This window comes from Lactuca serriola, chromosome 2 (assembly GCF_051521515.1).
Source record: "Lactuca serriola cultivar US96UC23 chromosome 2, Lser_US96UC23_V15, whole genome shotgun sequence".
Lineage (NCBI taxonomy): Eukaryota > Viridiplantae > Streptophyta > Magnoliopsida > Asterales > Asteraceae > Lactuca > Lactuca serriola.
In genome coordinates, this window is record NC_136409.1 from 208,488,299 (window position 1) to 208,499,815 (window position 11,517).

The window sequence follows — 11,517 nt, forward strand, 5'->3', positions numbered from 1 at the left end:
AGGCAAAAAGGGCTAAGCACAAAGCTTAGTGAATTCCACACATACATAGTATCAGATCATATAATCTTTATCCCTATACATAGATACAAACGGTATCAAACACATAACCACACATACATGTCAAAGAACAAATCAGTAACAGACATACTCCTACCGGGACACATTGGCTAGGCCTGATCCCCATTGCTCAGTACATCAAACCCTTAGGACACATTGGCTAAGCCTAATCCCCCGTACCCGAACCCATTGGGACACATTGGCCATGCCCGATCCCTCTTGCTCATTTCGTTGAACCTTTGGGACACATTGGCTACGCCCGATCCCCACTCGGATGCATCGAGTCCTACCATGCATATCCTCAACACGTGAGGCAATCCACTAGACTCTACCCCACCTAGTAATACCCACATAAACAATACAATACAGATCACACACGAGCTAAATGTAAAGAAGATATAACACAACACGGTGTACTGAGGAACTCACCTCTAAAAGAAAATCAACCTCCAAAGCAACCCGAGACTCACTCACACCTGCTTTCCCTTCACACTACCTATTAATAATGATATAAGTCAAGTTTAGTTACTTATTTGCCATAATTATGCAAATAGACTAAAGGGTTAAATTTCATCTTTCTACATAAACATTGGGGTCTGTCCAGGACCTGTTTTTCCCACCTTAATCTCCATATTTTTCAAAAATGTATTCGATAAAGATAGATCATGTCCTTATCTTTAAAATTAGTACTTTCACACCTTCATACAATTTTTATACGATTTATGGCAAATTTTACAAAATTGCCTCGCATAACAGATCATTCTAGACCAGTCTGGATAAATGGTCATTTTTACCCTAGTTAGAGGCCTTTATAATTTTTTGTCAAAACTAATGAAGTGTAGAGAACTCACACACAAAACGTTTTGCACTGATTTCGACCAAAAAGTGTTTTCCATGACCGAGATATGATCTTTCAAAGACAGGGACATATTAGTCATTTTCCAACAATTCCTGCTTTGATTAATTTGGGTTACTTAGTTCCTTATCCCATTAATACCTAACCTAAAGTGGCTTATATTCTGGAAACAAGTCATTAACAGTAGTGACAACCCATTGAATCAAAAATCCAATAAAAGTTCCAATCCCAGACTCCAAAGTACATTGCTTAAAAGAGAAAATTTTAGGGTTTTGGACATTTTGACCCATGTTGAGTGTTTTGGCGATAACTCCTCAACCGTAACTCCAAATCATTCGAATAAGGTATCCCTGGAAATTAGACACAATTTCCGACAACTTTTATCTCTAGTGATTTTCTCCTATTCGGCCTCTGTTTTACATAAACAGGTCTGCGAGTTCGGGACAGATGGTTGTTCCGAAAATTGCACATAACACCAAACAAAGAAAAGAAGAAGTTGAACGATATATGATTCTTACTCAAACCAATCGGCATCAACAAGCAATCCCTCTTATTGCTATAACCATAGCCGACACCACCCCTCCTTCTTTCTTCTTTCCCGCTTCTTTCTTCTTCTCGGCCTATGGTATACACGACACAACACACACAAACGTACACACCTCACCTTACTTTCTTTCTTGGGCTACAAGGGTTTGCTTGTGTATTGTTTTAGCAATAGTAATTTAGCCCAAGGCCTAAAACACATCCATCTCATGGTTAAATCCGAATTTTACATATCCTACCCTCAACATTGTATTAATGACAGTTTTTACCCTCAAAACAATTTCAATTGCACCAATAAGTTTCAAAGCTGCCAATTTCAGACCTTCTTTTTAGAAACTAGCTACTAAACGTCCAAACTCATCTCTTTATTATTATTATTATTATTATTATTATTATTATTATTATTATTATTTAGAAGAAAAACTAATACCGGAAATCAGGGTGTTACAGTTGCTACAACGGAGATTTGAGGATAACCGAGCAAATTCGTTAGATCCACCCCAGGAACTGTGCCCCAAGAACAGGCTTTGACAATCAAGTTAGATCGGTTGGAAGAGATGAGATGGTTCCTCTTAGTTGGAGAGAACCATCTTAGTGTTGCGAATAGTGTATGACGGTTGTAGGTGGAGAGTGGCGGCTGGGCCAAAGGGAATGTCCGAGTGGCGGCTGAGCCATTGGAAAGTCTAGGGTGGCGGCCGAGCCAGCGGGAAAAGGTCTAAGGTGGTGGCTGAGCCATTAGGGGAAGTCCCCCTCCATGGAGGAGGTACTGTTCACTTTATAGGGGACAATTAAGTAAATGGGAATTATGTCAGGCCTTAGGCCAGCCCAATTCAGGCCTAGCTAGTAAGGAGATGGGCAAGACCGCCCAGGGGTGCCAGGCGAGTGCTAGTCACGGCTAAGGGGCACGCACCAGACGAGGCTAGTAAGGGAGTGTCAAGCAGGACTGACAGGAGAGCGCCAGGCAAGGTTGGAAAGGAAACACTAGACAGGGCTGGCAGGAGAGCACTAGGAAAGGCTAGCAAGGGAGTGTCAGGCAAGGCTGGCTAGGGAGCGCCAAGAAAGGCTGGCGAGCCATAACTGTCTAGGCCATGCTAATGGCCCTAATATCATCAAGTCCCCTCCGTCCGATGTGATTGGTACATGTCCAGTGACATTAGGATGGACCCAATCATACAAACTGTGCGCCATCAAGTCCCCATAGTATGATGTGATTGGATTGTTAACAATTGGATCAGACTAAACAAAGCACCAATGCATCAAAGAATAAAAGGAATGACTGAACCTCGCCCATAGGAGTCGTGGTGCTGCGCAATGAGCCAGGAATGGGTTTATGCAACATGAGTTGGCTTAATGATCTTTCCTTGCTAGGAGTATGTCTCGGTCAGTGCGATGCACCGTGGTTTTGTTGTGATCATGCAGAGCAAGTCTGCTGATAATGTTATGAAGAGCAGGGCTAATATGTAACAATGGTGTCGATAAGATGCCGTTCCAAGGTAACTAAGAAGCGTAACCTTTCCATATAATCTTTGAGACTGTTATTCAATGCATTTGTTGTGATCATGCGTAGCTTTCTTGCTGATAATGATGATGTATACAATGGGGTTGTTATATGAATATGCAGCATAAATGGCGTGGCATTTGATATCGTCTTAGTGGAATGTCACCGCTAATCATCTACATAGTTTGATTTTCATGGGCATTGATAACCGTAATGAAGGTGTTTCCTGCTTGATCTATACCTAGTTGGATTCCCCCCAGACTGATGTGGGTAGCGTAGGTAGCCGTATCATACTATGGTGAATAAGGCAGGGTTGTTATAACAATACATACTAAAGTTGTTGGCATAATAAAACGTAGTAAGACTCTTTTCTGAGATGGATGTCGTCAAACCGATAAGCCGTAAGATTCTTGACCATATAATAGGTGGTAGAGGTTTTGGGAGTTGGGCGATTAGGTCGCCAGTGGGGGTTACGCAACAAGACTATTGTCGAGATCCAGGAAACAGAGATGTTGAGGGATGAGCAGCGAGGCTATAGGTCGGGGTTGCGTAGCAAGACCGTTATAGAAGGCCAGGAAGCAAATATGTCGAGGGATAAGTGGTGAGGCTATAGGTCGGGGTTACACAACGAGACCATTGCCAAGAGCCAAACAACAGAGATGAGGAGTGGTTGTAGCTAATAGGGTTGCTATCGTGATAACATTCTTGTTGAAAGGTGCCCTTGCTGTAGAAACACCTTATTGATCGACGAACATACGCAAACCATGTTGATTATAAGAGAAGAGACACCAAATGTATGGTGTTAGGCAGGACACAAGCTTATAATGCATGATTTACAGTGCATAACGATGTGCGACTTATATTGCTTGGCTTAGCAAAATAGATCGAGATTAGCAGCCAGCGATCGTGGATAAATCACGTTGGAGAGTGTCGCATGGAATAGATTTGTTATAGCAGGTAATGATCGTGGGCACATCACGTGGAAAAGCATCACGTGGAATAGATTGGGCTTAGTAGCCAGCGATTGTGGGCACATCACGTGGGAGAGTATTGCGTGGAATAGATCGGGCTTAGCAGCCATCGATCATAGGCACTTCATGCGGGAGAGCATCACGTGGAATCATATAGATAAAGGTTGTGAGCCTTTAAGCCTTGTTGGTGGAGCATGTCGATATAATGGAGTTAGGCTGAGAAGCCAAGTGACTCAAGGCAAGGGTTTTGAACCTTGTAGGAGGAGCTTTCCTCTATAATGGAGTTAGGCTGAGAAGCCAAGCGACTCAAGGAAGTGATGTTGAACCTTGCAGACGGAACTTGCCTCTATAATGGAGTCGGATTGAGAAGCCAAGTGACTCAAAGAAAGGTTGTTGAACCTTGCAGGAGGAGCTTGCCGCTATAATGGAGTCGGTCTGAGAAGCCAAACGAATCAAGGCAAAGGTTATGAACCTTGCAGGCAGAGCTTCCCACTATAATGGAGTCAGCCTGAGAAGCTAAGCGACTCACGACAAGGGTACTAAACCTTGCAGGCGGAGCTTTCCGCTATAATGGAGTCAGGGTAAGAATCCATGTGACTCAAAGCAAAGTTTATAGCTTATGAGCCTTCAGAACCTTTAGCAAGATTTGACGTAGTATCCTACAATCTATGTGTTTGGCTCGGGTGATCAGTCTAAGCTGAAGTGTAATGGCACCTGATGCTTTGTTTTATCATTAGCTATAGTGACAATCTGTGACATACCCTAATTTCTCGGCCAGAAAAGACCGATTTAATTTATGATTTTTAAAATAAAATCAGATAATTTTTTTTAAAAGATGTTGCGGAATTGGTCCCCAAACAACATATTATAAAAGTTTATCGAAACCCTTCATTAACAAGGTATATATTTTACATATATATCAAAACCTCGGGATGTCATGTTCCGATACAGATCAAAAGCATAAACAAGACATTATAAGCCTTTCAACAGTTATTTACAACTACTGGCCTATAATCCAAAAATCTCTCGTTGTCCTCCGACTATGCTCGGGGTCCACTACCTGTAACATAAAAATATGAGTGGGTCAGGCTTGGGAGCCTGGTGAGCATATAGGGTTTTCAACCCACAGTAATAATAAACTTATTAAGTTCACCAATCAACAATAACCCTGATTACCCGTTTCCGTTATCCTCACTTTACGTCCCTAAACACTTTTCACAAGGGACCTAGCCTAAAGAATATCATCGGGATGGACACTACTGCTAAGTGGTTTCCTCAGCCATACATGTCCTAAAGGAAACCATGAGGGGGTGGAGTACAGCGAATGAACACTCTTAGTTCATTAACACCTACAGGTTGTGGACCTGCTAATGTTTCCCACTGGACTGTCTAGAAAGTCCGTGGTCGTCATCCAAACTCCGCTAGATGACTGGATCTCAAAACACATCGAGGCCTCTCATCAATTTTATTTTATCACACATCACTATATACCCATGTTCTACCCAACATATTTGTAGATAAAAGTACTTATACAGTTTAAAACTTGTATAAAACATCAACTCAACAGTCACCTCAAATAAACAACCAATATATTTACACATAGCACGTATTATAAGGGAAATACTTCATATCTATGTGTAAAATGAAAGTGACTATACACTCACATGATTTGATGATAATCGGGCAACAATTCGTTTCCTAAAACGATCGTTTCTAATAAAACCGGGAGTTTTATTGAGAAACCGGGCTTTGCAAAGGTCGGGATTCGAAACCGAAAAGATAAATTTTCCGGGCTTCTTGGGCACTTCGTGGAGTATTCCGGGGCTTATAATCGATACCGGGGCTTTGGGGGATGTTAATATGAAGAAAATATGGGAAAAGGGGTTAAAAGTGGCAAATTTCCAAAGTTACACGGGAGGTCTCCCACCCTTCTATTTATAGGGGCGAGGCTTCTGATCCGACGGTTAGAAAGAATCCACGCGTCGCAGATCCGAAGGCTCGCAGGGAGGGCTCGCACGTGGGCTGCGCATGGCTCGCACATGGCTCGCACCTGCGAGGGGCTCGCTGTCACCTCCTGATTGGACCGCGGTCTAGTCTGAGGCTTCGGACGTGGCTCCTTCAACGAGGCTCGGACACGAGGAATGGAACACGTGTCGGACCTCTAGTGGACCACTTCGGATAAGGCCATGTGCCCGGATGACTCAGCAGCTCGGATGACTCAGCAGGACACGTGGCGCGTTTTGAGCGAGGGTGACGTGGCAGCTCGTGACTATGCGAATTTTCTCGATTTTCGCGCCAAAACTTCTAAAATCCATAACTTTCGCATACGAGCTCCGTTTTTGACGTTCTTTATATGCAAGCGTGGCTAAAATTACGCTCTACAACTTCCGTTTAGACTTCGTCGGCTAATTTTGACTTTAATTTTTATATTACTATTTTTAACAAACCGGGACACGAAATCCGTTAAAAATTTATAACTTCTTCATCCGACGTCCATTTTTGTCAGACTTTTTATCGTTGTGCTACTAATGAAGAGACCTTCAATTTTCATTTAGGTTGTGTCGGCTAAAAATCACTCGATCTAAAGTTCGAGTTTTTAGCTGTCTACTGCTAAGCTGAAACTTCGAAAAATCATAACTTCCTCATACGAAGTCAAATTTGGGCGTTCTTTTTATCGAACTTCTCGTTTTAACGAATACTACAAATTTCGTTTAGATTACTAAGGCTAAAAAGTAGTTTATCAAAAACTCACTCTTTACGACATTCAGCGCCATGACGGTTTCGTCGCGAAACTTCGATAGGTCATAACTTCTTCGTTATAACTTGGATTTTGGTATTATATCCCCGAAATCCTTGTTTTGACCGCTACAACTTTATGTAAAGATATCGGGCTTATCTCACACTTTAATTTTGACGCTTATTTTTATTATTAATTAATTAAACGCTAATAATTAAGCATAAAACACATAGTTCACATAATATTCACATAATTCCTTTTCATTTCTTCAAAATGAGTTACAAAGGTTAACCTAGACTATCACCTCAATATAAATGCCTAGGCTAGAAACACGAGTGTTACAATTCTCTCCCCCTTAGGATGATTCCGTCCTCGGAACCAAACAACTGCGGGTAGCGACTCATCATGTCACTCTCCGTTTCCCAAGTGAGATTTGGTCCATCCGTATGTTTCCAGCGCACAAGCACTAAATTAACCATCTTGCGTCGCAACTTCATAGTCTTACGATCAACGATTGCCTCAGGTTCTTCGATCAACCTCTTGTTTTCGTCCAACCTTAACTCAGAAATCGGAATTATGTCGGACACATCTCCCGTGAACTTTCTCAAATAACACACATGAAAGGTGTTATGAATACCTTCCATTTCTTCCGGTAACTCTATCTTGTAAGCTTGATTCCCGATCTTTTGAAGAACTTTGAACGGTCCAATAAACCTTGGACTCAACTTTCCTCGTTTCCCAAATCTTATAAGTCCCTTCCACGGCGAGACTTTAAGTAAAACCGAATCTCCAACTTCAAAGGTTATCGGTTGTCTTTTCTTGTCAACATAACTTTTTGTTGATCTTGAGCAGCTAGCATCCTTTACCTTATCACTTTCAACTTTTCAGCAGTCTGATGGACTATTTCAGGTCCCATAAACTGCTTTTCCCCAGCTTCCAGCGAACATGATGGCGTTCGACACTTTTGCCCATACAAAGCGTGATAAGGTGTCATCTTAATGCTTGAGTGGAAACTATTATTATAGGAGAATTCTACTAGAGGTAAGTGTTCATCCCAGTTACCTTGGAATTCTAGGGTACATGCTCTCAGCATATCCTCCAATGTTTAAATCGTTCGTTCGCTCTGACCATCGGTTTGTGGATGGTAAGCTGTACTTAAACACAACTTGGTACCCAATTCCTCTTGTAGACTCCTCCAAAACCTTGAGGTAAAACGGCTGTCACGATCGGATACAATCGTTAGCGGAACATCATGAAGCCTCACAATTTCCTTCACGTAAGAATTCGCAAGTTTATCCATAGAACATTTCTCTTTGGCTGCTATGAAATGCACACTCTTAGTGAAGCGATCAACGACCACCCAAATCATGTCATGACCGTTCCCTGTTCTGGGCAGTTTAGTCACAAAATCCATGGTGATGTCTTCCCATTTACCCATGGGTACGGGTAAAGGTTCTAAACTCCCATACGGTTTCTGATGTTGTGCCTTAACCCTAGCACAAGTTACACACTCAGCCACATACTTAGCAACATCGAGCTTCATCGTCGGCCACCAATAATAAGGTTTTAGATCCTTATACCTTTTTGTACTGCCGGGATGAATCGAGTACATGGTCTTGTGAGCTTCTTCCATCAGAAGATCTCTTACTCCGCCCGTCTTAGGTACCCAAATCCTATCTTGGAATACCTTCAACCCTTGGTTGTTTGTATCGAATACTAACTTTTTGCCCGAACGTTCTTCCTTTCGGTCATTTTTCTCTAAAGCTTCCTCTTGATCTTTCTTTATACTTTCCACAATTGTCGAGACAACTTCAATTCTCAACGCTCTTGGCCTTTTCTTTTCAAGGTTTACCTTCCGACTGAGAGCATCAGCAACAACATTTGCTTTACCAGGGTGGTAAAGTCTCTCACAGTCGTAGTCTTTGAGTAACTCTAGCCAGCGTCGTTGCCTCATGTTCAATTCCTTTTGATTAAAGAGATATTGGAGACTTTTATGATCAGTGAAAAGTTTGCATTTAGTACCATAAAGATAATGCCTCCGTATCTTTAAGGCAAATACTACCGCTACCAACTCCAGATCATGAGTGGGGTAGTTCTTTTCATGCTCCTTCAATTGCCTCGATGCGTACGCTATCACTTTATCCCTTTGGGTCAGAACACAACCTAACCCAACTCCAGATGCATCGCTATAAACTGCAAAGTCATCAACTCCTTCAGGCAACGAAAGAATCGGTGCTTCACACAATCTCTTCTTCAACTTCTCAAAGGCTTCCTTATGCTTCTCGTTCCAAGCATAAGTAGCTCCTTTGTAGGTCAAAGCTATTAATGGAGTAGCAATCGAAGAAAAGCCTTGGATAAACCTTCGGTAATATCCAGCTAATCCTAAAAAGCTTCGAATCTCCGTAGGGCTTTTTGGTTGTTCCCACTTCATCACAGCTTCAATCTTTGCTGGGTCAACCATTATTCCTTCTTGGTTGACCACATGACCTAAAAATTGGACTTCTTGAATCTAAAATTCACATTTGGAGAACTTTGCATATAACTTCTCCTTTTTCAGGACTTCTAGCACTTCACGCAGATGCTTTTCATGCTCCTGCTTGCTTTTCGAATAAATCAAGATGTTGTTTATGAATACTATCACGGATTTATCTAGGAATGGTTTATAAACCCGATTCATCAAATCCATGAAAGCTGCTGGGGCATTGGTTAGTCCGAACGACATAACCAGAAATTCATAGTGTCCATATCTTGTTCTAGACGCAGTCTTTTCGATATCCTGCTCTCTCACCTTTAGTTGATGGTATCTCGACCTAAGATCGATCTTCGAGAAATAGCTCGAACCTTGCAACTGGTCGAACAGGTCATCGATCCTTGGCAACGGGTACTTGTTCTTTATCGTCACTTTGTTCAGATCTCTGTAATCGATGCACATTCTCATGCTCCCGTCTTTCTTCTTTACAAATAACACAGGGGCTCCCCAGGGCGATGAACTAGGTCGAATGAAACCTTTGTCAAATAACTCCTAAAGTTGTTTCATAAGTTCTTTCATCTCTGTTGGTGCTAATCGATATGGTGCTTTTGCTATCGGCGTTGTTCCTGGTAACAAGTGATGGGTTTTAGCCATAAGAACTTTCCTATGTACGCATGCAAAACCCTAATGCTTGGATCTAGGCTTTCTAATTAAACATGCTTTGAATCCAAGACTTCTAATGACTAATTAGGTATAAGAACAATACTAAATCAGATCTAGAATCATACCTTTGAATCTCTTGTTTGATCTTGTTGTCTTGGAGCTCTAGAGTCACAATTGTCATTTCTCTAATGGCTTACAAACACCAAATAGCAAGGAGGATGATTTGAGAGAGAGGAGAGGGGAGGAATTCGGCCAGGGGTTCTCTACTTTTGATCAAGTGCCGATTTCCCTTTGCCATAGGGTCTATTTATACTTGTAGACTCCTTAAGGGTTACAACTTAAACCCTAATTGGATAATCTTCTCTTAAAGCAATCCAAATCCATTCCTTAGATAGCCTTGGACGATTGTAAGCTATCCTTAGCTCCTAGAATTCGTCCAACCCCTATCCAATATGGATTTACAGTCTAAAGTTTAACTATCAAACAATTGACAGTTTATACCCTCTTATTTAATTAATCTCTTTAAGTCACCAAATTAATTCTAATTAATTCTATGACTTATATTAATCAAATAACAATATTATTATTCTTTATATTATTCCCATAATATATTAATAATATTTATTCTCTCTTAATAAATCATCCTATCAAGTTGCTATGGTGAAGGCAACCCAAAAGGACCATGCACAACCGGGTCAAATACTTGCCTAATATAGTTGCAGCCTTAGACACTATTCCAACAGTCTCCCACTTGGATAAGTCTAGTAACTATATGCACAAGTAAAATTTGATTCACAATCGTAGCTCTCAAAGACGCTGTCAAACTCTGATCTAATCAATTTTGTCCTTTAGATAAGGGATCGTACAGTCCTCTGTTAGATATCATGCTGACAATTCTATAGAATGATTAGTCAAGCATTTAGGTTTCTCGATCTCTGATTTATTTGACATAGAACTTAATTGAACACATCAATTCAGTTCTGACCGGGCCCGACACATAAGTCAAATCAAATCATCGAGCGGCCGAGATATCGCTTTCACCCTCTTGGGATAAAAGTTACAGATAAACTTCGACTTATATGCATTTACTTATTCATTAATCAACTATACACAACAATGCGTTTTATGACACCGATTTACTGATGCGTTTTCGCATTATCAATGTACAATCAATTAACAAATAACAAACCATATATCTAGGTTTTAAGACTATATGATATTATCTTCTTGCGATCACCCTTTTATATCATATTCCATAAGGTGATTCCAGCAAGCGCGGATTTGTTCCAATGCTCAAATCCAGTTCATAAGCACTCATGAACGTCGTAGCAACCCTTTGCTATGTCTAATACCATTTAGACAATCTACGCACCAATTCACGACAATCTTCATTCATATCTACTTCCAACATATGAACGATTGTGGACAATTTGAATAATTAAACTCAATTATTCTGGAAGTCAAAACATGCAAAATGAAACAATAGTTAAACAATTAACATAAGACGGTAACATTACTCATAAATAAAACTCCTTTATTTAATCATCAAATGTTAATTACATTTATCTATTACACGTTTCTACTACTATCTAATCTATGCTAATATCATCCTTCAGCCCAATACTTCCTAGCATGCTGCAAGTGTTTAACCCTACTCAGTCCCTTCGTAAGCGGATCTGCTGGGTTATCCTCTAATGATATCCTCTTCACTATGATTTGTCC